We start from the raw sequence: 25,590 nt of genomic DNA, 5'->3' as shown, positions 1-25,590 counted from the left end.
AATAATGAAATCAGAATTGAGAAGTCACCTCTTCCTATGTTTCAAGCACGACTGAGCTGTAAGATTCTGGCGTCTGAGAAAACTTGGTCATGATTCGGGCTTTGAGTGTGGGAAGATCTAGATCAAGGAGTAGTATAAGTGTGTTGTTAGAACTAGCGCGATGGTGTCACCAAGAGAGAGCATGAGGGTATCTGCCAACGTCATGAGGAACGTCATGAGGCAAGAGAGAGCATGAGGGTATCTGCCAACGTCATGAGGCAAGAGAGAGCATGAGGGTATCTGCCAACGTCATGAGGCAAGAGAGAGCATGAGGGTATCTGCCAACGTCATGAGGCAAGAGAGAGCATGAGGGTATCTGCCAACGTCATGAGGCAAGAGAGAGCATGAGGGTATCTGCCAACGTCACGACCGGTAGTGTTTGTGCTCAGTCTCGTTAGACCACAAAGTAAAGACGGAAGTAAAGAGACACATTCTTACACTCTACACACCACAAAGTAGCAAGTCGACCTTTAATTGATCACTGCAAAGGATAAAGAAATTACATAAAGCCAATAGTTGCATCATTGGCATACTGTACAACATTGGTCCCAAATTACTCTCTATGAGCAATCCAAGTTCATCACAAATGTCAAAAACTATTCAGGAGAAAACAAAGCAAGTTAATGAAAACTAATTGACCTTGTTCAGGTGGAAAGATGATTTATGAAATGACATGAAGGAAAAGGGTAAGAGAACAAGATTTACAGGACAGAGGAAGATGGAGAATGCCGACTAGAAACAGCAACCTTATACACAAATGGAAAACACTGACGGTAAAGAAGACAACGACAGGAAACTTATCAACTATACCAAGGCAGACATTTACAGGTTGTGTAACCTCTTAAAAGCATCTGTTTATATTGTTTAGGGCTATGCAGTGCGCAAGTGAGTGTGGTTTCTGTACACATTATAAAAACGTGTACAGAAACAGTTGAAGAAATAGTTTTAACCAGAGAGGGACTTATGCTTTTATCTATCTCCTCAAATTAGGAACGATGGAATATTGAATATAATCTCTGGCTGAACAACTTTTTAAAAACCTAAAGTAGTTAGAATGTCTAACATCTTCAAAAATGAATTCCTGGATAAAAAAGTTGCCTTTGCATTAACAAAAAGACCTAAACTGAAAGCTATAATTCTATTGATTAAATTATAAAAACTAATAGGCCTTTGAGATGGTTGGGTTCAAATATTTCCCAACTGAGCTATAGGCAAAGTCTATTTTTTTGGTCTCTCACTAATTGTAAGGTGTACAGCAGAAGTAATAATCATAATCGTCAAATTAGAAAAGACAGGACACAATGCTCTGATGTAAAGAGTAGACTATGAAGTAGATGCCAACTGTACAGCATCTTGTTTAACTAATTATTATTATTATTATTATTATTAAATGCTAAGCTAAAACCCTAGTTGGAAAAGCTCAATGCTATAAGCCCAGGGGTCCCAACAGGGAAAATAACCCAGTGAGGAAAGGGAACAAGGAAAAATAAAATATTTTAAGAATAGTAACAACATTGAAATAAATATTTCCTATATAAACAATAAAAACTTCAACAAAATAAAAGGAAAAGAAACTAGATAGAACAGTGTGCCCGAGTGTACCCTCAAGCAAGAGAACTCTAACCCAAGACAGTGGAAGACTATGGTACAGAGGCAATGGCACTACCAAAAACTAAAGAACAATGGTTTGATTTTGGAGTGTCCTTCTCCTAGAAGAGCTGCTTACCATAGCTGAAGTCTCTTCTACCCTTACCAAGATTAAAGTAACCACTGAACAATTGTAGTAGTTATTCTCTTGAGAGAAGAAGAATAGTTTGGTAATTTCAGTGTTGTCAAGTGTATGAGGCAAGAGGAGATTGTGTTAAGAATAGGCCAGACTATTCTGTGTTTGTGTAGGCAAAGAAGAAATAAGCCGTAACCAGAGAGAGGGATCCAATATAGTACTGTCTAGCCAGTCAAAGGACCCAATAGCTCTCTAGCGGTAGTATCTAAACAATGTAATCTCACAGCAAATGTAAGAAACCTATTTTGAGAAATCTGAAGAATAATACATTATCAAGGTGTTTTGATACATGATATATTCATGTTTTGATGTAATGAATCAGAATATGTCTGTAAGTAACGTATGGAATTTAGTATCTTGTTCACTGGATTGAGAATAGCATATATTAATATGTTTTGTTGTGTTAGGTTGTTATGAAAGTTATTTTATAATAATTTGTGTAAAAAGTGGTTGTTATAAATGTGGTTGTTATAAATGTGGTATAAAACTACTACTGAGGACAGTTTAAAGTTATCTAATATTGACGGGAAAATGTGAATGTACGTGATAGCATGCAAATGAGAAGCTAGTGGAATAAAGTAGAAAATAGGCAAGTACGTTTGACGCTGGTCCACAGAGCCCCAACACCACTACAATGAGGCTCAATACTACACAGTATTCTAAAAGTTTTATTCCAGCTGTTACCAAGTTGTGGAATGATCTTCCTAATCGGATAGTTGAATCAGTAGAACTTCAAAAGTTCAAAGTTGGAGAAAATGTTTTTATGTTGACCTGGCTGACATGAGTTTTTATTTATATATGACATATCTGTTTTTGACGTTGTTAATAGTTTATATAAGACATATCTGTTTTGACGTTGTTGCTGTTTTTAGAATGATATATTGTTAATTTATTCTCATCATTTATTCATTTCCTTTCCTCACTGGGCTATTTTTCCCTGCTGGAGCCCTTGGGCTTATAGCATCTTGCTTTTCCAACTAGGGTTGTAGCTTGGCTAGCAATAATAATAATAATAAACAAGCAAATGATCCCAGGCACCCACTCTAGTGAATCTAGTGAAGACCTGCCCTGTGGGTTCTCGCTTACCAGGAGGAAACAGTTCACCCTGAATAGAGGAAGTACAAAAACTGGTTGGACAGGGGAGAACCTCCAAAGATGGGTTTACACAAATGGTGCTGAAAACTCCTGCGCCAATCCCAACAATGAATCACGCTTCGTGTAGCTACCCGCTAGGGCCTGCCTGTTCGGACATGGATCCAAAAACAGTAAACGATAAAGCACTAAAATGAGTAGAACCATGGTGTATTAAATATGAAGATCACTGCAGTTATGGAAGAACAGTGGCCTTAAGAAGTAGTACAGCAATGACTGCATTTATGACAGCGGAAAGGCACTTTTCTTTTTAGAAACCTGTTTTGGATTAGCTAATGCACCAGCTGCCTTTCAACATGCTACGATTGTTGTGATGACTGAGTTTGCAAGAAAAGTTCTATATATATAATTATTATTATTATTATCATATTACTAGCTAAGCTACATCCCTGATCATCTATCTACACGCAGTGCCCAACATTACGGTAATTCATTCTTTTCAGCTTACATGCCAACAAAAACATTTGTTTTGTCCCGGAATCATTGAACTTTTCAAATACATAGTACAGCAGAACACAAAACACCAAACAAATTACTCTTTGCATTCCAAGGACATTTAATTGTGATTTTAACATTTTTCTTACATTATAATAGTTTCAAACCACTCCTTTTAAAATCTGACTGTACCAATTTATGTTCCAATAATAGCCTTAGCCTTTCAACTGCATAAATCTATCGATCAGCTGATTAATAAATTCATTCATTCTTACCTTGGTTGAAACAATGAAGCTCTGCACTATCTCGGTTGGGCTGTGCATACACCAACCAGACACTAGCCCACTGTGCCATTCCCCAGTGGGAGCGCAAGTGGGGACTCGAATGAGAGCTTCAACCCGGCTATCTCACCTGAAATTAAAAATATAGATATCTTTATTCATTTTGAAAGGAAATTTAAATCAGCATAATTAAAAATGAAATAGTGTTGAATGGTAAAATTCATCCTGGTATGTAAAACTAAATCCTAGACAATCAATGATGTCTAAATACAGTACTCTCTAATTAAATATGATTATCAAATAGGATTTTCAATAATAATAATAATAATAATAATAATAAGGAGGCACATGAATTTGCCTGAATGATACATGAGGAAGACCAAAGAAAGGGTTTATACGTGAATATGGATGTGCCAAGCAAAGCATGATAAAGTACAGTATACAGGAAGGTGATAGGTTAGGAGTGACGAGTAATATAATGTTTGTGAACGTTTATGATGAAAGGTATGATTCAGTTTATCAAATTCAGCAATGCAAACTACAAATATAAAAAATAATTTCTATTTTCCTAGCTACATAAACCCAGAGTCATTTCTTAGGGTTAGCTCTGACGCAGATTTGTTACGACGTAATTGAAGAATTATTGTGGGCCCGGCAGCCTTGTATGGCTGTGAGCACACAGCCGCTAGCATCAACACACTGATGCTCATGGTGCGACCACAGGGCTACTAGGCCCACGGTCATTCTCCAATCTGGTAGTAACAGAAATGCATCAGAGATAACCCCAATAAAGCATAATGAATTTTACCAGTAATAGGAACAAACGGAAATACAAGACATTGAGAAAACTAAATTGAGTTAAGCTAAATGAAAGAAGAATCTATAGAGTATGTTGTTGGAATGATGATTATTAAGTCTGGGAGATGAGGATTCAAGAACATTAAAGCTGGCAGTTTAAAACAGCTATGGACAAAAACACCATTATCTATCAGACCCTGTCACTTTCCACAGCCTGTTACAAGAAAGAGGTTGAGGGGCAGTGAATGAATAAATGAATGAATGATTGGTAATTATCTGGCATCATAACATTAATGGCCATGCATGCCTATAGAAGTATGTTTAATAAAGAATTAATAGAAAGGGTTATGAGATGACTATACTCGTAATAAAAGAGATTTCAAATGTGTGTTGTACATGAGTGCGTTTTGTGTACTGTACTATTTAGTACATTAGGGATGAGTGTGTTCATGAAGCTGGATTTAATATGACCTCGGAAGAAGAGTACACCAATCACATTTATCGCAGCTGAAAAGCACATTCAATTTAAAAACCTGTTCTGGACTAGCTAATGCACCAGCTGTTTTTCAACGATCTATGAATGCTGTGTTGAGGGAATATCCAAGAAGAGTTTTATTGATATGGATATGATAATAAAGAAATCAATTGTAGGGCATATGCAGTTAGTGAATGGAGTGCTAAGGAAGCTGGAAGTGAGGAGAAAGTATTTACATGTGCATGATTAGGTGAAGAAGAAGAATTTTCAAGACAAAGCAAAAACATATGACCTATATAATACTAATAGTCAGGCCTTCTCCATCATGAGGCTCAATACTACACAGTATTCTAAAAGTTTTATTTCAGCTGTTACCAAGTTGTGGAATGATCTTCCTAATCAGGTATAGTTGAATCAGTAGAACTTCAAAAGTTCAAAGTTGGAGCAAATGTTTTTATGTTGACCTGGCTGACATGAGTCTTTTTATTGTTTATATATGACATATCTGTTTTTGACATTGTTAATAGTTTATATAAGACATATCTGTTTTGACGTTGTTACTGTTTTTAGAATGATATATTGTTAATTTATTCTCATCATTTATTCATTTCCTTTCCTCACTGGGCTATTTTTCCCTGCTGGAGCCCTTGGGCTTATAGCATCTTGCTTTTCCAACTAGGGTTGTAGCTTGGCTAGCAATAATAATAATAATAATAAACAAGCAAATGATCCCAGGCACCCACTCTAGTGAATCTAGTGAAGACCTGCCCTGTGGGTTCTCGCTTACCAGGAGGAAACAGTTCACCCTGAATAGAGGAAGTACAAAAACTGGTTGGACAGGGGAGAACCTCCAAAGATGGGTTTACACAAATGGTGCTGAAAACTCCTGCGCCAATCCCAACAATGAATCACGCTTCGTGTAGCTACCCGCTAGGGCCTGCCTGTTCGGACATGGATCCAAAAACAGTAAACGATAAAGCACTAAAATGAGTAGAACCATGGTGTATTAAATATGAAGATCACTGCAGTTATGGAAGAACAGTGGCCTTAAGAAGTAGTACAGCAATGACTGCATTTATGACAGCGGAAAGGCACTTTTCTTTTTAGAAACCTGTTTTGGATTAGCTAATGCACCAGCTGCCTTTCAACATGCTACGATTGTTGTGATGACTGAGTTTGCAAGAAAAGTTCTATATATATAATTATTATTATTATTATCATATTACTAGCTAAGCTACATCCCTGATCATCTATCTACACGCAGTGCCCAACATTACGGTAATTCATACTTTTCAGCTTACATGCCAACAAAAACATTTGTTTTGTCTCGGAATCATTGAACTTTTCAAATACATAGTACAGCAGAACACAAAGGATCAAACAAATTACCCTTTACATTCTAAGGACATTTAATTGTGATTTTAATATTTTTCATCCATTATAATAGTTTCAAACCACTCCTTTTAAAATCTGACTGTACCAATTTATGTTCCAATAATAGCCTTAGCCTTTCAACTGCATAAATCTATCGATCAGCTGATTAATAAATTCATTCATTCTTACCTTGGTTGAAACCATGAAGCTCTGCACTATCTCGGTTGGGCTGGGCTTACACCACCCAGACACTAGCCCACTGTGCCATTCCCCAGTGGGAGCGCAAGTGGGGACTCGAATGAGAGCTTCAACCCGGCTATCTCACCTGAAATTAAAAATATAGATATTTTTATTCATTTTGAAAAGAAATTTAAATCAGCATAATTAAAAATGAAATACAGTAGTGTTGAATGGTAAAATTCCTCCTGGTATGTAAAACTAAATCCTAGACAATTAATGATGTCTAAATACAGTACTCTCTAATAAAATATGATTATCAAATAGGATTTTCAATAATAATAATAATAATAATAATAATAATGAGGCACATGAATTTGCCTGAATGATACATGAGGAAGACCAAAGAAAGGGTTTATACGTGAATATGGATGTGCCAAGCAAAGCATGATAAAGTACAGTATACAGGAAGGTGATAGGTTAGGAGTGACGAGTAATATAATGTTTGTGAACGTTTATGATGAAAGGTATGATTCAGTTTATCAAATTCAGCAATGCAAACTAAAAATTTATAAAATCATTTCTGTTTTCCTAGCTATACGGAATCATTTCTTGGGGTTAGCTCCGACGCAGATTTGTTAAGACTTAATCGAAGAATTATTGTGGGCCTAACAGCCTTGTATGGCTGTGAGCACACAGCCGCTAGCATCCACACACTGATGATCATGGTGCGACCACAAGGCTGCCAGGCCCACGGTAATTCTCCAATCTGGTAGTAACAGAAATGCATCAGAGATAACCCTAAAGCATAAAGAATTTTACCAGTAATAGGAACAATCGGAAATACAAGACATTGAAAAAACTAAATTGAGTTAAGCTAAATGAAAGAAGAATCTGTAGAGTATGTTGTTGGAATGATGATTATTAAGTCTGGGAGATGAAGATTCAAGAACATTAAAGCTGTCAGTTTAAAACAGCTATGGACAAAAACACCATTATCTATCAGACCCTGTCACTTTCCACAGCCTGTTACAAGAAAGAGGTTGAGGGGCAGTGAATGAATAAATGAATGAATGATTGGTAATTATCTGGCATCATAACATTTAATGACCATTGATGCCTATAGGAGTATGTTTAATAAAGAATTATTAGAAAGGGTTATGAGATGACTATACTCGTAATAAAAGAGATTTCAAATGTGTGTTGTACACGAGTGCGTTTGTGTACTGTACTATTTAGTACATTGGGGATGAGAGTGTTCATGAAGCTGGATTTAATATGACTTCGGAAGAAGAGTACACCAATAACATTTATCGCAGCTGAAAAGCACATTCAATTTAAAAACCTGTTAAGGACCAGCTAAAACACCAGCTGTCTTTCAACGATCTTTGAATATCCAAGAAGAGTTTTATTGATATGGATATGATAATGAACAAATTAATTGTAGGGCATATGCAGTTAGTGAATGGAGTGCTAGGGATGCTGAAAGTGAGGTGAAAGGCTTTACATGTGCATGATTAGGTGAAGAAGAAGAATTTTCAGGACAAAGCAAATACATATGACCTATATAATTCTAATAGGCCTTCTCCATCATGAGGCTCGATACTACACAGTATTCTACAAGTTTTAATCCAGTTATGACCAAGTTGTGGAATGATCTTCCTAATCAGGTATAGTTGAATCGGTGGAACTTTTCAAACTCGAAGCAAATGTTCTCATGTTGAACAGACTGACATAAATCTCTTAGTATAGTTTATATATGTAAGATCTATTTTAATGTTGTTATTGTGTTTAGAACATTTTTTTGTTTTAATGTTGTTAATGTTCTAAAAATATTCTATTTAAATTATTTGACTTCTTTTCATAGTTTATTTCCTTTCCTCACTGGCTAGTTTTAACCGTTGAAGCCCTTGGGCTTGAAGCATCCTGTTTTTTCAACTAGGGTTGTAGCTTAGCTAGAAATAATAATAATAATAATAATAATAATAATAATAATGATGATGATGATGATGATAATGGTGGTGGAGAACGTTGACCCTATTATTTTCTCCCAAAGGGCCGATGATGATAAGCAATGCAGAGGTGGCAGCAATTCAAGACTTGATTATGTTTTGTAAGGTGTAAAAGAAATGGTTAAGGATGGTCTTTCTATGGTTCTATTCAAAGTACGAATGAATCAGAGCATCAAAGTAATAAGAGATCTATTTACGAAACAAAAACAATTCAGAATCATGAACATTAATATATTGTTAATTTGTTCTCTTCATTTATTTATTTCCTTATTTCCTTTCCTCACTGGGCTATTTTTCCCTGTTGGAGCCCCTGGGCTTATAGCATCTTGCTTTTCCAACTAGGGTTGTAGCTTGGATAGTAATAATAATAATAATAATAATAATACAGTATCTGGAAGAATTAAAAGCAATGCAAACAGTGATGCTTTTTTGAAAGATTTTGATAGCTGTATGAGAGTGGGGTAAGAGTACATTCTGGAATAGTAACCTTGCGTATAAATCTGAAAGCGTGAACAAAAATGAGTGGATTACATTTAGTGTGTTCGAGTTGTCTTCATTTCTAATGTGGATTAACTAAACAGATGTGCAAATTTCCCAAGTGAATGCTAGTCCGATACGTGATGTAGCTTGGAGTCGGATGTTCCAAAAAGAGCATCAAGTATTGTTTGAAAATACATGAACCTGGACTGGGTCATATAGCTACTTGGGAGGGAATGAAGTCGAAAGTAAATATATGGGATATGAAAAAGGATATGCATAATTTTGTTGTTCTGAGAGATGAGTAAATGTCACAATCTTTTTTGAGAAAGAATGATACAGGAATGGATGAAGAAAATGAATTATTGATGAAAGAGCATAAGATGGCTAAAAGAATCCTGAGTGAGTGGCTTTGTAATGCTAATTTTTCACGGAAGAATAAAGGAATTGTAATCATTGGAAGATGTGGAAGAAATTAATTATACCAATGATATACGACCCGGAAAATTGTAACAAGAAACGTACTCCTACTTTAATATGAAAAGGGATGTAAAGAGAAGATTTGCTAGAAGCCTTGTAATTTGCTGTAGAATGTTATATCCTGTGTGAATGTATGGATGAAGAAGTGAATGTTAAAGCTTTTTCAATGAATGGCACAACTGGAATGTGGAGGACTGTGGATGATAGTTTTGGCCATACACAATGAGAAAGTTCAATTTGTAAATCTTCTGTATATTACAATACTGTAAGTGATGTTTATTATTATTATCATCATCATTATTATTACTATTTTTATTATTATTACTATTATTATTATTACTTGCTAAGCTACAACACTAGTTAGAAAAGCAGGATACTATAAGCCCAAGGGCTCCAACAGGGAAAATAGCCCAGTGAGGTAGGGAAATAAATAAAGTCTTTTAAGAACAGTACCAACATTAGAATAAATCTTTATATGAATTATAAAACCTTTAACCAGAGGAAAGAAAATAAGATAAAATAGTGTGCCCTGCCCGATTGAACCCTCTAACAATAGATCTCTAACCCAAGACAGTGGAAGACCATGGGTACAGAGGCTATGGCACTACCCGAGACCAGTGAATGAGTGTCCTTCTACTAGAAGAGCTGCTTACCAAAGCTAAAGTCTCTTCTACCCTTACCAAGAGGAGAGTAGCCCCTGAACAATTACGGTACAGTAGTTAACACCTTGTTTGTCAGAAAGGAAAACTGAGTGTATATGAGAACTTTATATATATTAGTTAAGAAATATAAAGCAGAAATAAAAGAAACTTAAGCCTATAAATCAACTATTCTATGATATTTTAAATTAAAGTCATTCTTACCTTTAACATCTGAATATTTGTCCACAGGGGAACAAAGGTCTTTGTATGCCAGTCCAACTACAAATTTTCTTGATTTTTTAATCCATCGTCATCTCTTACTTCCCTTCCTTGTATCCACCATCTAAGGAAATGTAAATTTGCATTATTAGAAATAAATGATCCTAGGCAAAACAGGATGTCTAAATACCCCCAAAATAATTAGAATTGTCCATTTAGTTTCATGTGGCTACTATAAAGGTATGGTCAAAAGACCAGTATGCGAAGAACTGAAAAGAGGAGACAGTTCAAGCCAAAGAAGTTAGACAGCTTAGGTAGAAAGAAACTGGAGGTAGATGGAAATGGTTTGGGCATGCTCTTTGCATTCTCCAAGAGAGATTAGTTCACCAATGTTCAGCTGGGTTTCACAAGGCACTAGTACAGTTGGAAGACCCAGGCCTACATGGCTAAAGACTATGAAGCGTGAAGTAAGAGATAATGAATGAAGAAGTATTGATTTAAAAGCTGAAAATAGATACAACTGGCGAAATCTAACCGAGCCCCTTTGCATCAATAAGCATAGGAAATGATTATGTATATTGAAGAATAATCTATGCAAGACTTAAAAAACACTACAAATACATTTGCATGATTAAAGAACTTTTTTTTTAAATGTTCAATAAACACCCGTACTACATTCATTAGTTATAGATAGAGAATTCTGTACCAAAAAAAAACAAGCATTTTTCATCCTTAATTATTTATCATTAATTTGATTTATTCATTCTTCATTTCATATGACAGAATTATATGAAATCTGGCAGAAATTGTACAAGGCAAGTGACATTAGAGAGAGAATATTTAGCATTAATTAGAAAATGGAAAAATCAGAAGCAAACACACACTAGTTTAAATAGATTGAATTATTTCAATACTTAATAAGCTTTCATGTTCTAAACCCCTCTGAAGTATAAGAAATCTTGGGGAAATTGCACAAGTCCTAAAATTAGAGACAGATTACTTGGCATCCTGCCTAGTATCGGGAAAATCAAACTCTAACTAATCTAAATAGAATGAATTATTTCAATACTTAACCGGCTTACATGTGCTAAACCTCTCAGCATTTTAACCTTGGAGTTCAGCATCATGATAAAACTATTATGCAAATACCATTTATGGACCCAGCAGGAAAATCCAAAGGCCATGCTTAATAATGACATCATACAATCCTGTTTACAGCGATTGCAATATAAGCCAAACAAGCCCAAAGTCGAAGGGATACTGGTGCTACTGGCTTAATAGGTAAAAAAGAAAGTTTAGAGGTGAAGGGTAGCTTGACTTGAGTTACTTTAAGTGATTGATGACACTGGAAAAGCATATGCACTACTTACCTAAAAGAAGACCTTGAAACTGAGCATCATAACCATAAAATGTACAGCAAACACTTTGCCAAGATGCGAAGGCACTCATAACTACTTTTGACTTTATCAAAAACACGACAGAAGATGATAAGAACCCATATAATAGGTGAATGCTAAGCTGATCATTCACTAACCTTTCAGAGAGAATTGAGCGAACATATCCCCTTTAAAAATTTGTATCTCTACCCTAATTCTTTTAATTTGATATTGTCAGAGATTAACAATTTAGTACATTTACCTTCTGGATACTTTCCAGAGTGAATCCTTTTGTATGGTACAGCATTTTCCAAATACTTTCTTCAGCTAATGCTATCCATTAACTAGATCCTTTGAACCCTTAGAATGTTCCCATTATCCTGAATATCAACATCTACAACCATTGCATAACACACACAAGCCTATTAGGTTATAAACCTCAACTATGTTACTCAGTAAGAGTACGAATGGAGAAATACCTTACGATCAGTAAAAACATTAAATATTTCCTGCAAATTTGAACTTCTGGAGATTATTCCACAATCTGGTTACAGCTGGAATAAAACTTCCTGAATAGTATTGAACCTTAAGATGGAAAAGGCAAGACTATTGGAACTAGCTGCATACAAATTACTACATACAGCATGGTACAGTCGGCAAAGATCTGAAGTGAATGATAAGTATGATGTATTATTGGGGAATAAATTTCTGAATACAGACAGAATGATATTGCATCAAGTATAAGAAATTATTGAAGTAAGGCTGGGCGAGTATATAAGCACTTACTGCACTTGCAAGTTAAGAATAGGAATCTTAAAAGAAAGTTAGTTATATGAAGCTTAAGCATATGCTATACAGATTATGAAATAAACAGGACACAATCATTGCATGGCAAGTAAGAAGCTGGTGGAGAGTAGGAATCTGGGTATAAAAGGGAATAATCAAGATGTTTTATGTAGACGAGTCTATAGTAGATTATAAAACGAGGGTTGTGGCGCTAGAATCGGACTGAATGATAAATGTGGAAGACCAAAGAGGGCTGTTACAGGTGACTGTGGACGTGCCAAGGAAAAGATGAAGGAGAAGTATACAGGAAGGTGATAGGTAAGGGAGGACTAGTACTGTAATACTTGTGAATGTTTATGTTTCGGGTGATCATTTAATGCCCCGTTAATTTTGACAATGAAAATGGTAATATAAGAAGTTGAGAAAATTAATTTGAGTCATAATTTGAATAAAAATGAGAAGCAGAATGTATAAAGAATGTTGTTGATAAGACGATCAAGAAGTAGAATGTGTATAGTATGTTGTTAGAAAGATTATCGTGAAGTAGAATGTAAACAGTGCATTGCTGTTAAGACAAAAGTATGTAGTAGAATGTATATAGTATATGGTGTGTCATTAGAAAGACAATCACTTAGTCTGAAAGATGATTTAGGGATGTTAAGGCTGGTAGTTTAAGACAGCTTTGAGTGAAAACACTACTACCGTATCTATCAGAGACCATGTCATTTTCCAAAGCATTATTGTCAAGACTTACAAAAAAGGGGTGCGTTTACACCAGGTCATAGTCCATGATATAATATAGTCTAATTGTACCTGTGTGAAAGACGGATGGAAGTTTTTGATGCGTATTGATTAAAGAGAGGTGAATGAAGGCGACTGTGAAAGACAGGTTTCAAACGTATATTGTATTAGTACAGTATTTATATATACTGTGCACAGGAGGAAAGTGTTTATGAAGTTCGATTCAGTTCATGGCTATTATCAAAAGCCAGTTTGTGCACAACCCAATGAAAATATTTACCTATAATGGTGCAGAGTTTTTGGGAAAATCATTTGAGAATATGTTGCAAGAATGCATACTTCAGCATGTCAACAATTCCTTATAAACCAAGAGCAAATGGGTTGGCTAAACCTCAGTTCAATTTGCAGTGAATGTTTTTTATATTGATCAGGCTTACATAAGACTCCCTTCATAGTTTACAAATGAGATCTATATAAATATTAGATATCAAGATATTTGATATTCTGCATTCACTACTTCTCCTATAGTTTATTTCTTTATTTCCTTTCCTCACTGGGATATTTTTCCTGTTGGGGACCTTGTGCTTATAGCATCATGCTTTTCCAACCAAGGTTGTAACTTTGCTAGTAATAATAATAATAACGAACATAGAGAGAATATAGAGTGAAATATTGCAATGAATGGACAAGAATGAATGAAAGGAATGGGACTTGTATACAAAAGGTCCACAACTTACAACTATTCAGATACGAACACAAATCCAACTGAAATGAATGTCAGATGATGTGATGTATCAAGAGTTTTTATACTGTAATAAGATCAAGAAATAACGTAATAAAAACATTTCCAATCCTGGTATTTATTGAAGGGCATGAAGCAGCCAGGAATCTGCCAGAAAGCTATCAGCCACTGGGCATCTCCCCTCCACAGGGTCTGTAAAGGAGACAGCACAAGGCATTCCTGTGGTGACTTAACGCTCAAACAGTAACAGACAGGCACCCTGTATCTGAAGTTGCTGACATGACTTTTGTAGCTGGAAATTATAGGCATGGGAGTCAGGTTAAGCCTAAAATCTAACAACATTTGAATTACAAACAGCTGCTTGGAACCTATTAAGTCTGTAAGTTGAGGAACTTTCTGTATTTGTAAAGCTTTGGAGGATGGGAAATTACCAGGGAACAACGATAGCAAGACGGGCGTTAGGGAGATTTGGTGGAGTTTGAATCTGGATAAAACATAATGAAGAATGAAGCTATGATTGTGGTGGATGGACCTAAAGTAGATTATAAAGTGAAGAGTGTGGCACACGTACTGTATTTGATGGAGTGATATATGTGAAGTTAAAAGTGATTATGGATACAGTAGTCCTAAAAAAAGATGGAAAAGTATATAAGTAGGAAGATGAGTTAAGCATATTGAGTACATTTGTGAAAGTTAGTATTGAAAGGTGTGTTTTGGGCTATCATTTAATGAGTAGTGGAACCCTGCCTGCAACAAGATTGGGAACATAAAATGGAGAAAAACAAAATGAATCATAATTTGAAAGAAAACAATAAGTAGAATGTGTATACAGTAGCACGTTGTGAGAAACCAGATTTGAGAGACGGAAATATGAACAGAATCAAAAATGGTTTTGGGCAAGGTGAAGCGACGAGTAGAAGCACAACACAGCCGGACTCAACCTGCCTAAGTGAAAAGCAGTGATACGCTAGGCTAGCAGATTAGGGAAATATCCCCCTATATTCTACCTTGTGTTGAATCATACGGACATCTCATTTCACACTGAATGCAATGTCTCATTTAATGACACAGTTAGATTAGTTACGCAGCGTCTAACAGTGATAGGCTCGTCATCAAAAACATGAGCCCGCTGTGGACAGCATGAAAACGACTTACAAAATACAGGTACTATAATTATCATTATTACTAGCTAAGCTACAACCCTTCTTGGATAAGCAGGATGCTATAAGCCCAAGGGCTCCAACAGGAAAAATATCCCAGTGAGGAAGAGAAATAAGGAAATAAACAAACTATATGGAAACAGTAACAATATTAAAACATATCTTTCATATAAAAACTATAAAAAGAGACTAATGTCAGCCTGTTCAACAAAAACATTTGCTGCAAATTTGAACTTTTGAAGTTCTACTGATTCAACTCCCCAATTAGGAAGATCATTCCACAACTTGGTCACAGCTGGAATAAAACTTCTACAATACTATGTAGTACTGAGCCTTATGATGGAGAAGGCATAACTATTAGAATCAACTGCATACCTCGTGTTACGAACAGGATGGTACGGTCTGGGAATATCCGAGTGTAAAGAATAGTCTGAATTATGAAAAATCTTATGCAACTTGCATTAACTAATTGAATGTCGGTACCAGAGATTAATATCCAGATCAGGAATAAGAAATCTAATGGACCGTAAATTCCTGTTCGACAAATTAAGATGGGAATCAGCAGCTAAAGACCAGACAGGAGAACAATACTCAAAACAAGGTAGAATAAAAGAATGAAAACACTTCTTCAGAATAGATTGATCATGGAAAATCTTACAAACAAGTCTGCCTTCCGTTGCCTTTCTTTCAGCAAATGGAAAAAGACATTACATTTTAGTACAGTATTGATGAGATGTCCAAGATGGAATTCCTAGTTGATATGGGCGAAGGCAAATCATTTGTTCTAGCCAACCTAAACCATTGACTGAACCGAGCCCAACACCCTACATATGTCTACCAAAAAATGGCGCCTCATTAAAGACAAATGGAACCAGAAATATGGTAGAGTTCCAGGGTAAAACATACAGCTGGAAATTCATCAGCGCATGTGGACATTTCATCAGTAGTGAACTCATCTTTGCACTACTCAACAGATTTTCTGATAGTAAAAGACATGCTGGTACGGTAGATGTGTCGAGGCAGCAACTCATTCAGAGAAATACCCCTGTAGCCCCCATCCCTCCAAGGGCAGCAAAAAGCTCCCTGCAGGAACCACAAACATCTTAGCTCCTTCAGGATTTTCCCAAAGTATTCAAGGACAACCACCAGCAGGAACCCACGGCTCTATCAAAACCCACACCAAGTCATATTGTTACAGAAGGACCCCCAGTTGAAGCAGGCTTCAGATGGCTGGGTCCAGACAAACTAGCCAGAAGGGCAATTATTCAAGGGCATGGAGCAGCCAGAAATCTGCCAGAAAGCTATCAGCCACTGGGCATCTCCCCTCCACAGGGTCTGTAAAGGAGACAGCACAAGGCATCCCTGCGGTGACTTAATGTTCAAACAGTAACAGACAGGTACCCTGTATCTAAAGTTGCTGATATAACTTACCAGCTCAAACGGCAAGAATATCCTTGAATGTCAATCTCCTAAAAGGGTACAGTACAGTATTACCAAGTCCCGGATGCAAAATAGGATGTAGAAAAGATGGCAATCATCACACCAACAGGGACATACATTTAATCACAGCTGTTTTGGCCTTCAAAATAAGCTATAAAAAATTTGGAAACCATTTGTATTTTTCCGAACTATAAAAACCTTGAGCTCTTTACAATGGATATTATTTTGGACAATGGGAAGAAAATAGACAAAAGACTTTCAGACTTAACCTAACCATTGCCCTATTCACTTTTACAGGGATGTAACAAACACTTATATCACAAATTTTAAGTAATTTGTATTTTTCCTAACAGTACTTACCTCAAACTATTTTCTTATGAGAGTCTGGGATCTCTCAACCAAGAATTTTGCGTAGTTGCCCCTCTCTCCGCTGCCTCTCTCTCTCTCTCGCTATACAATTGTCTCCTGTAAAAAAGAAAAGTATTTAAGGAATAGCAATGGTATAAGCAATAACATAGGCTAATTAACCAAATAAGCAAGATATCAAAAGCACCTTACAGAAGTACTATTAAGTTTAAAACATACATTCTAAGAGTGCTGGGTATACTAGTTTAAAAGGTTATTTTAATCAACAGCATAAGATTTTTTATTATAGCGTATTCAAGGAATTCAAATAAATGTTATCCGCTTAACTCTTTTACCCCCGGGCTATTTGGAACTTTCCAACCCTTAACCCCCAGGAGTTATTCTTTTTCAAGCACATTTTGCAGTATATATATATATATTTTTTTAAATTGCTCTAACGGCCTTAATTTTCGTCATAGAGAGGTCAGGTTGGTCTCATTCTCTTGGAAAATGCTTGAAGTTTCTCAAAATATTATCAAAAATATGCAAAAAAAAAATGTAAATAGCAGTTTTTTTGCAAGGACGTACCGGTACGTCCATGGTGGTATAGGGATGAGTTTTGTGAAACGTACCGATACGTCCTTTGGGGGTAAAAGGGTTAATATACAAAAGTGGGTGTAACTTGCAAAAAGTGTTTATATACCTAAATAGTATTGTAATGTATATTAAATCATTCTTGTGATGAATATCAACTGAAAACAATAGAAAACTTTCCGACTATAAGCTTCACAACTAGTATATTTTGCAATTCTAACATGTTTTCTGAGTCACTTAAAACAATCTAGAACTGCATTTGAAGGACTTGTAACCATAGTACAGTAAACATTTAAGAGTGGGCAATTGTAACTACAAAATGTGAAAATAAACTACTGAACACAGTTTTATCATCTTAAAATCACAATGATAGCGGCCACCTGTATGTACGATGACTTTCTTAGAATACGGCAGTGTAAGGGCAATCGCAGAGGGATGTTAGCCCCCATTAGGCAAGTAAAGACATGGCTTGTAGGTTAGGTTAGGTTAGGTTGGGGGGGGGGGTAGGTTAACTAGTGTCCATTTTCTTATACACGGGAGGAACTGGCCGCTAAAATACAAGGGCTCTTAAAATTCTGTTTATGACACAAAATTACCGAGCTACCCCCTGACCTAATATTACCACATCTTGTTCAAAAACTTCTAACAAGGGCTGTGTCTCGAGAGAGAGAGAGAGAGAGAGAGAGAGAGAGAGAGAGAGAGAGATTGTGTCTTGCCTAGCCTGTCTCAGTATGGTCATTAACTATACTGTCCCTGACTCGTCACAGGAAAAGGGTAGTTCCAAACCAACGTACATTAGGCTTCCTTCGATAGACAGTCTGGCATCCATAGGAGGGATTAAATAAGCATATAAAACTCTTAATATCCGAGCCTTTTCTGAATCTAATGAACTTTATCTTTACAAGTAAAATGATGACCACAGCCTAACTGTTGTAAACCAAATGAAACAAAAGAAAAAGTTGATTTCATACGTCATCCAGATAAGTGTTATAATTCAACTAATGTATAGACTAAGAATATATGCAATTATAATCTATTCCAGCTTTCTTTAAATACAAATATACATCGTTTACTCCAGCCAAGTGGGACAGAATATGCCACCTCTAAGAATCCAGCATAGGATAAGTCAATACGTATATTTGCGAAACGAATAATAATATATATCGAACAAGTAAATCCTTTCTTTCTAATAACTATTAAAGATAATGTTTTAAGTTTGAAATTGCATATCTAAATATATAAAACTTCTTACCAATACTTAGGCGTGTAACGTGTTTACATCTGCCCGAGTTCTTGTGCTGCAGACGACACAACTACACAAGTTTCGGAACTTATAAGTTTACCTTAATTTTACAGTAAAACTTATAATTTTTTTATTAATACAAATTATATTTCTTTGAAGTGATAAAAAAAATTAAATATACAATATCTAGTTAATTTCCTGTATTATCTGTCAGTATTCTTAAGAATAATATTCGAAATAATGAAAAAATTTGACTTTAAAACTACAAACGTAAACATTGCTTGTGGTCTGAAAGTGTCGTAACCATGGTAACCTGGCATTATTGAAGCATTTCTATCTAAAAGTAAATAAGTACTTATAACTACTTATAAGTACTATGTTCGCGAGCATTTAACAATTAAGTAATTAAGTAAATATTGGGAAAAGCCAGGATTAATTAACTTTTAAAGGTTAAAGTATCGGCTGAACTACTAAATGCCTTTTTGTTCGCTATGAATATATGCTACAATATACGTCCTCAATATATGAACCAATCAAATAAATTTCAGCCTAAAATACAAATTATTACATAAGTAAATTGATAATAAATTTTAGCCTAAAATACATATTATATTACATAAGAAAACTGATCTATATAAACGCTTCCGAAGTAAAAATTGCTGAATCATGTAAGAATGGGAGAGAGCCTCTCTCTCTCTCTCTCTCTCTCTCTCTCTCTCTCTCTCTCTATGATGGTGGTCAACAGCACATTCATATAAGTGACAGAGACAGGAAATGTAAGCAAACCTAAATGATTAGGCCTATTCACTTTTCGAAATAAATACACATCTATTACGTAGGCCTATGTCATGCGCGCACACACACGCACACACAGACATTACTGGAGGTAGCCAACGATAATAAACATCAGATTACATACAATTTAACATGCAATATACTTTTTTAAATATACACACATCTTGTAAACGTGTTTTTGTGTGTGCACGAGTAATAGACATACATAAACTTCATGCATGACCCGTTCAGTGCTAAGGCTCAACAGAAGCACGTTTTCTCTCTCTCTCTCTCTCTCTCTCTCTCTCTCTCTCAAGCACAGTTAGATTGAATTACGAATATTTCTAAAATCAACGTACATAGAAATGAAATTGTAGGCAAGTTAATTCGTACTAAATCTCTCTCTCTCTCTCTCTCTCTCTCTCTCTCTCTCTCTCACACACACACACACACACACACACACATATATATATATAGTATATATATATAAATTCATCCCATTCGAATAATGAATAATGATGACTTATGAATGTAATACTTAATGATTCGTTGTGTGGTGGCTTCTTATTTACACCCAAGTGACAGAAACGACCACAAGTTTAGTGATGAGAGATATATACATCGTTTAGGCTTTGAAAAAATCCATAAAGTCAGTTTGGTTTGCTCTGAAAATGATCTATTTTTTCAAAAGTATTGGACCATCTTAAGTATACTACCCATGGAGCACTAGGCTTATATGTGTGTGTGTGTGTGTGTGTGTGTTTTACAACCAAAAGCTATGAAAAGAATAACGTGAATAACAAAGAAAAAAAAAACACAGCATCGTGTATACGATCCCTATCCAATATATGCTTTTCTAACTTCTAATAAAAATAAATGGACATGAACAGGACATATAATGTGAATGACAGACAACAGATGGACATTAAGAATAACAGAATGGGTCCCAAGAAATTGCAAAGGAAGCAGGGGAAGGGAGAGAAGATAATGGATTGACGAGCTAAGAAAATTTGCGAATATAAAATGACATATTAAGACCATTAACAGATGGGAGGGGAAGGACATGTCTGAGGCCTTTGTGGGAGATTTTTTTCTTATCGCTCAAAGCAAACCAACCTAGTAATGGGTACCCAGAAACTCAAACTCATTAACCTAAATTCGTGAGTAATGGGTTTACTTAGAATTGAAGTAGCATACTTGAAATAGACTTTATCAAATGCTGTATTATTGACACTTTTACGGCCTCATATGTAGTTGTTGGTAATCTGTATATTTTTTTTTTCATTGTTTTTCAATCATATCTTATTAATTTCAACTCTTATTTACTTTTCATATTACATATGATCGGCTTAAGCCCCCTCTATTAAAGCGAGGACCAAGGAGGGCCAGGCAATGGCTGCTGATGGCTCACCAGTTAGACCTATAGGCTCCCCTGAGCCCCAACCCCATCTTGGCTCACAAGGATGGTGAGGTTGCAGCGACCATAGGAACTAACGAGTTTGGGTGGGAGTCGAACCCAAATGTGACAATTACCAGGCAAGGTATAATTTGGCTATTCCATTAAAGGACGTACATTGGATAATGATGATGATGATGATAATAATAATAATAATAATAATAATAATAAACCTTTCCCTCATCTTTCTTCTCTTCAAAAGCAATTAACACACGTGTGCTACACCTCCCCCTCCGGGACCCAGCCAACATCCCAAAATAGCTCAATCACCCCCCCCCCCCCTTTCCGAACCCAGCACGATTCAGGTATCAGAAAAGACTGGGGAAATTCTCGAAGAAAAAGATAGGGGATGATGGATATTTTTATATTATTGAAGAAGCAAAGGGAAGTAACTTCCTAAACTTATATATATATATATATATATATATATATGTGTGTGTGTGTGTGTGTAAAACCTTTATTTCAGCAAAAGTCATACAGAGTAATAATAATAATAATAAAGATAATAATATTAATAATAACAATAAGAATAGTGATAATATTAATAAAAATAGTAATAATAATAACAATAAAGATAATGATATTAATCATAATAATAAGAATAATAATAATTGATGATGGAGTAATAATAATAATAGTAATAATAATAGTAAAGATAATGATATTAATAATAACGAAAATAAGATTAATAATAATAATAATAGTAATGATGATAAATAATAATAATAATAGTAATGATGATAAATAATAATAACAATAATAACGACAACAACAATAATAATAATAAGAAGAATAATAAAGATAATAATAATAATTTTTTAGAAAATGCCTTCGTCTATCAAGAAACAAGTTTTCAGGACATTCTTAAGACGACTAAAGAGATTAGCCTAATGCTTTCAGGACGAAACTGAAGACTTTCTTGTTCTCTAAGTGATTCGATAATGTGGATTTGACAATTAATATGGAATACGCTGTTATAGGACCAATAAAAGTCCTTAAATTTGATTAATACACGACACAAAAATATTAGAGAGAGAGAGAGAGAGAGAGAGAGAGAGAGAGAGAGAGAGAGAGAGAGTTCTATATAATTACAAATCTATAAATATTTCCTCTAATAGAACCTGCTATGTATTTGTACTTTTCTATCAATATGGTATTAAATCTTAATCAAAATAGTTACTGATGACTATCCTTAGTAATTATATAACCTCCCACAATTAATAACTAATAAGTGTTGCCAGTTTGCCGCTTTACAAATAAACAGAATTGTTGAACCATAAGCAATTATAATAAAACAAAAACGATTTTCTATGTATATCACATATCATTCAATGTGCCAGGGGGTCACATTGAGACAGAAATCAATGTCATTAGTAAAATAAACTAATTATCGCACGAAAAATGGGGAGTATTGCCGAATCGTAAGAGAATTTTTCTTAAAGTTTAACTCGCATTTTATAAACCTTCGATCTTTCGCTTCAAATAGGAATAGGTCTCTCTCTCTCTCTCTCTCTCTCTCTCTCTCTCTCTCTCTCTCTCTCAATAACCTTATTCTACCAATCGAGAATGGCGACAAAATTCATTGTCACACTTTACGTGAATCACAAATAGAGTTAAAAATACGCAAATTTTACTAATGCGTAGTAGGTTGGCCAGGGCACCAGCCACCCGTTGAGATACTACCGCTAGAGAGTTATGGGGTCTTTTGACTGGCCAGACAGTACTACATTGGATCCTCCTCTCTGGTTACGGTTCATTTTCCCTTTGCCTACATACACACTGAATAGTCTGGCATATTCTTTACATATTCTCCTCTATCCTCATACACCTGACAACACAGATTACCAAACAATTCTTCATCACCCAAGGGGTTACTGCACTGTAATTGTTCAGTGCCACTTTCCTCTTGGTAAGGGTAGAAGAGACTCTTTAGCTATGGTAAGCAGCTCTTCTAGGAGAAGGACACTCCAAAATCAAACCACTGTTCTCTAGTCTTGGGTAGTGCCATAGCCTCTGTACCATGGCCTTTCACTGTCTTGGGTTAGAGTTCTCTTGCTTGAGGGTACACTCGAGCACACTCTCCTATCTTATTTCTCTTCCTTTTGTTTTGTTAAAGTTTTTATAGTTTATATAGGAGATATTTATTGTTGTTACTCTTCTTAGAATATTTTATTTTCCTTTTTTCCTTTCCGCACTGAGCTATTTTCCCTGTTGGAGCCCCTGGGCTTATAGCATACTGCTTTTCCAACTAGGGTTGTAGCTTAGTAAGTAATAATAAGTAATAATAATAATAATAATAATAATAGCAATGGCGTAATAACCCGTCCGTTATCATTATCATTATTTGTTAATCTACAACCTTACTTGAAAAAGGTGTTATAAGCCCAAGGGCTCCCAACAGGGAAAAATAACCCTAAGAGTAAAAGAAATATCTTCGGGAACTTTCACCCACCTTACGTGACCTGTGCGTAAGCTTCAACACAACTTGCAGAGAGAGAGAGAGAGAGAGAGAGAGAGAGAGGGAGGTGCACAATGGATTAGCTTTTTGTTAAAACATCTAAACTAACGTGATATATTAACAAATATAGTTTTATTCGAACTAGTAGGGTAAATCTGTAACCTAATTTCTTATAGCTTTAGAATAAATGTTGAATGTAAGACAAGGTTTTTTTACGTTCAGATTACGTTCTTAAAAAAAACTTTACACATTCTTAAATATTTAGTTATCCCAAAGCCAACTAGGCCTACATACAGCATTGACTTGAATACTACTCGTGTACTGATGAATGTAGGCCTATGTGTATTTTACCCATTTCTATGTAGTAGAGGAATATTCAAAGTTTTTTTCCTATATATTTACGTCCGCCAACGAAGTTGGAAGGAGGTTATGTTTTAACCGCGGTTTGTGTGTTTGTTTGTGAACAAATTCGTCTCCACAATTTTAATCGTAGATTAATGAAACTTGAAAGGATTAGCTGTTATGTAAAAAGATGGAAATTATCAAATTTTGGAAGGTCAAAAGTCAAGACAAAGCAAGATGCCCAATTCACGTAATCAGTCATAAGTTAGGACAATGTTGTCACAGGATACTTCCAACTTGGTTCATATTTGTGTAAGAAAATCCATGCCAATTAATACATGTTAAGGTCAAAGGTCAAGGTTGAGCAAAAGGTCGAGAAATAAGCTGCCGTGGCAGAGATCTGAGCTCTACCAAATGTTTAAAAGGAATTCTCTCCAAAATGCAGGGACGTGCAGAGGGGGGGGGGGGGGGCTAGGGGTGCCCAAGCACCTGCCCCTTGGGCTACTGTAATAAAAGAGCCCTTTTGAGAGGGATGTATTTCAAGCCCGCCGCCTATCTGTGTCAATAATAATAATAATAATAATAATAATAATAATAATAATAATAATAATAATAATTATCATTATTATTATCAACTCTTGGATGAAGTATTTAACTCAGAAAGATCCCATGTTCTGCTTCAGCTGTCGTCTGTTTTTGAATGAGGAAAAGTACAGGGGCCGAGTAGCTTGGAAATCAGAGGGCATAGGCCGTTGGAGGACAGCTTTAGAGAAAATAAAGGAGCACGCTAGTTCAGAATATCATGATTGGTATAGTTCGATGGAAAGGGTTCCAAAGTCAAGCATTAGATATTGCTTTAGAAAAAGCTAATCAGGAAGTACAAGCTGCTAGAGACAAAGAGAAGCAGAGAAACAGGGAGATTTCATGTAGGTTGATCTCCATCACTCTATACTTGGGAAGAAAATGTTCAGCAAGTATGAAAGTGTAGTTAAATTGCACCCTGATGTAACTAGCAAAAAACAAGAAATACTGAAGAGACCCCAAGTGTCTTGTTTTCAAATAACATAGATGATATGCGTGGACAGGGATATGATGGGACAACAAATATGAATGGAATATACAACGGATTACAATCCAAACTCCAAAGACAGAACCCAAAGGCACTCTCGGTACAGTCATGCACACAGCATAAATCTAGTATTAGGCGAAAGTGCACAATCAAGTATTCAGTTTGCAACGTTTTTCAGTTTGGTGGAGAAACTGTATTCTTTTATTGCTAAATCTTCAAAATGGCATGCTGCTTTCATGGAGATCCAGAAAGCAATGTATCCAGAAGACGGCCCACTTGAACTTAAGAAGCTTTGTTTATCTCTTTCTTGAATTATTAATGGCTATTTTAAATAAATTTGAAAGAATATTGAGCCGGTATATATTTAGCCTCATTTATTTCTATATTTTTGCCCTTTTTTCTACTTGAGCCCCTGCCCTGTAAAAGTTCTCTGCACGTCTCTCTCTCTCTCTCTCTCTCTCTCTCTCTCTCTCTCTCAATATTCGTTCGCTAAATGTTTAAGTCTGCTACACTGCTATGTGCTTCGAAATAATCTTTTAATTTTGATTATTTTTTATAGGTCAAATTAATCTCTAAACGGCCAGAAGTAGGGGCAACATTCTCCCTTGTATTCCAAGACTATTGCTTGAAGCAGTCAAACTCAAATTATCACACCCGAATGGACTATACTGAAATTGCGATAAACTGTGCATGAAGAAAACTAAGAAAAGCTAGCAAGAAA

The 25,590-nt window shown here is 35.6% G+C and overlaps 1 long non-coding RNA gene across 3 annotated transcripts in view; it reads right to left on the bottom strand.

The window, feature by feature from the left end:
* Positions 1-17,054, bottom strand: part of LOC137637741 (uncharacterized) — a 37,549-nt gene extending 20,495 nt beyond the window's left edge. For all 3 annotated transcript variants that reach the window (XR_011043772.1, XR_011043773.1, XR_011043774.1), the window contains exons 1-4: positions 16,949-17,054; positions 10,347-10,467; positions 6,527-6,662; positions 3,685-3,820 (exon numbers count right to left, since the gene is read on the bottom strand). This is a non-coding gene — a long non-coding RNA (uncharacterized lncRNA). The remainder of the gene's footprint in view (positions 1-3,684; positions 3,821-6,526; positions 6,663-10,346; positions 10,468-16,948) is intronic.
* Between the last annotated feature and the right edge of the window lie 8,536 nt (positions 17,055-25,590).

This window comes from Palaemon carinicauda, unplaced genomic scaffold (assembly GCF_036898095.1).
Source record: "Palaemon carinicauda isolate YSFRI2023 unplaced genomic scaffold, ASM3689809v2 scaffold953, whole genome shotgun sequence".
NCBI lineage: Eukaryota > Metazoa > Arthropoda > Malacostraca > Decapoda > Palaemonidae > Palaemon > Palaemon carinicauda.
This window is presented reverse-complemented; position numbering and strand designations above follow the sequence as displayed.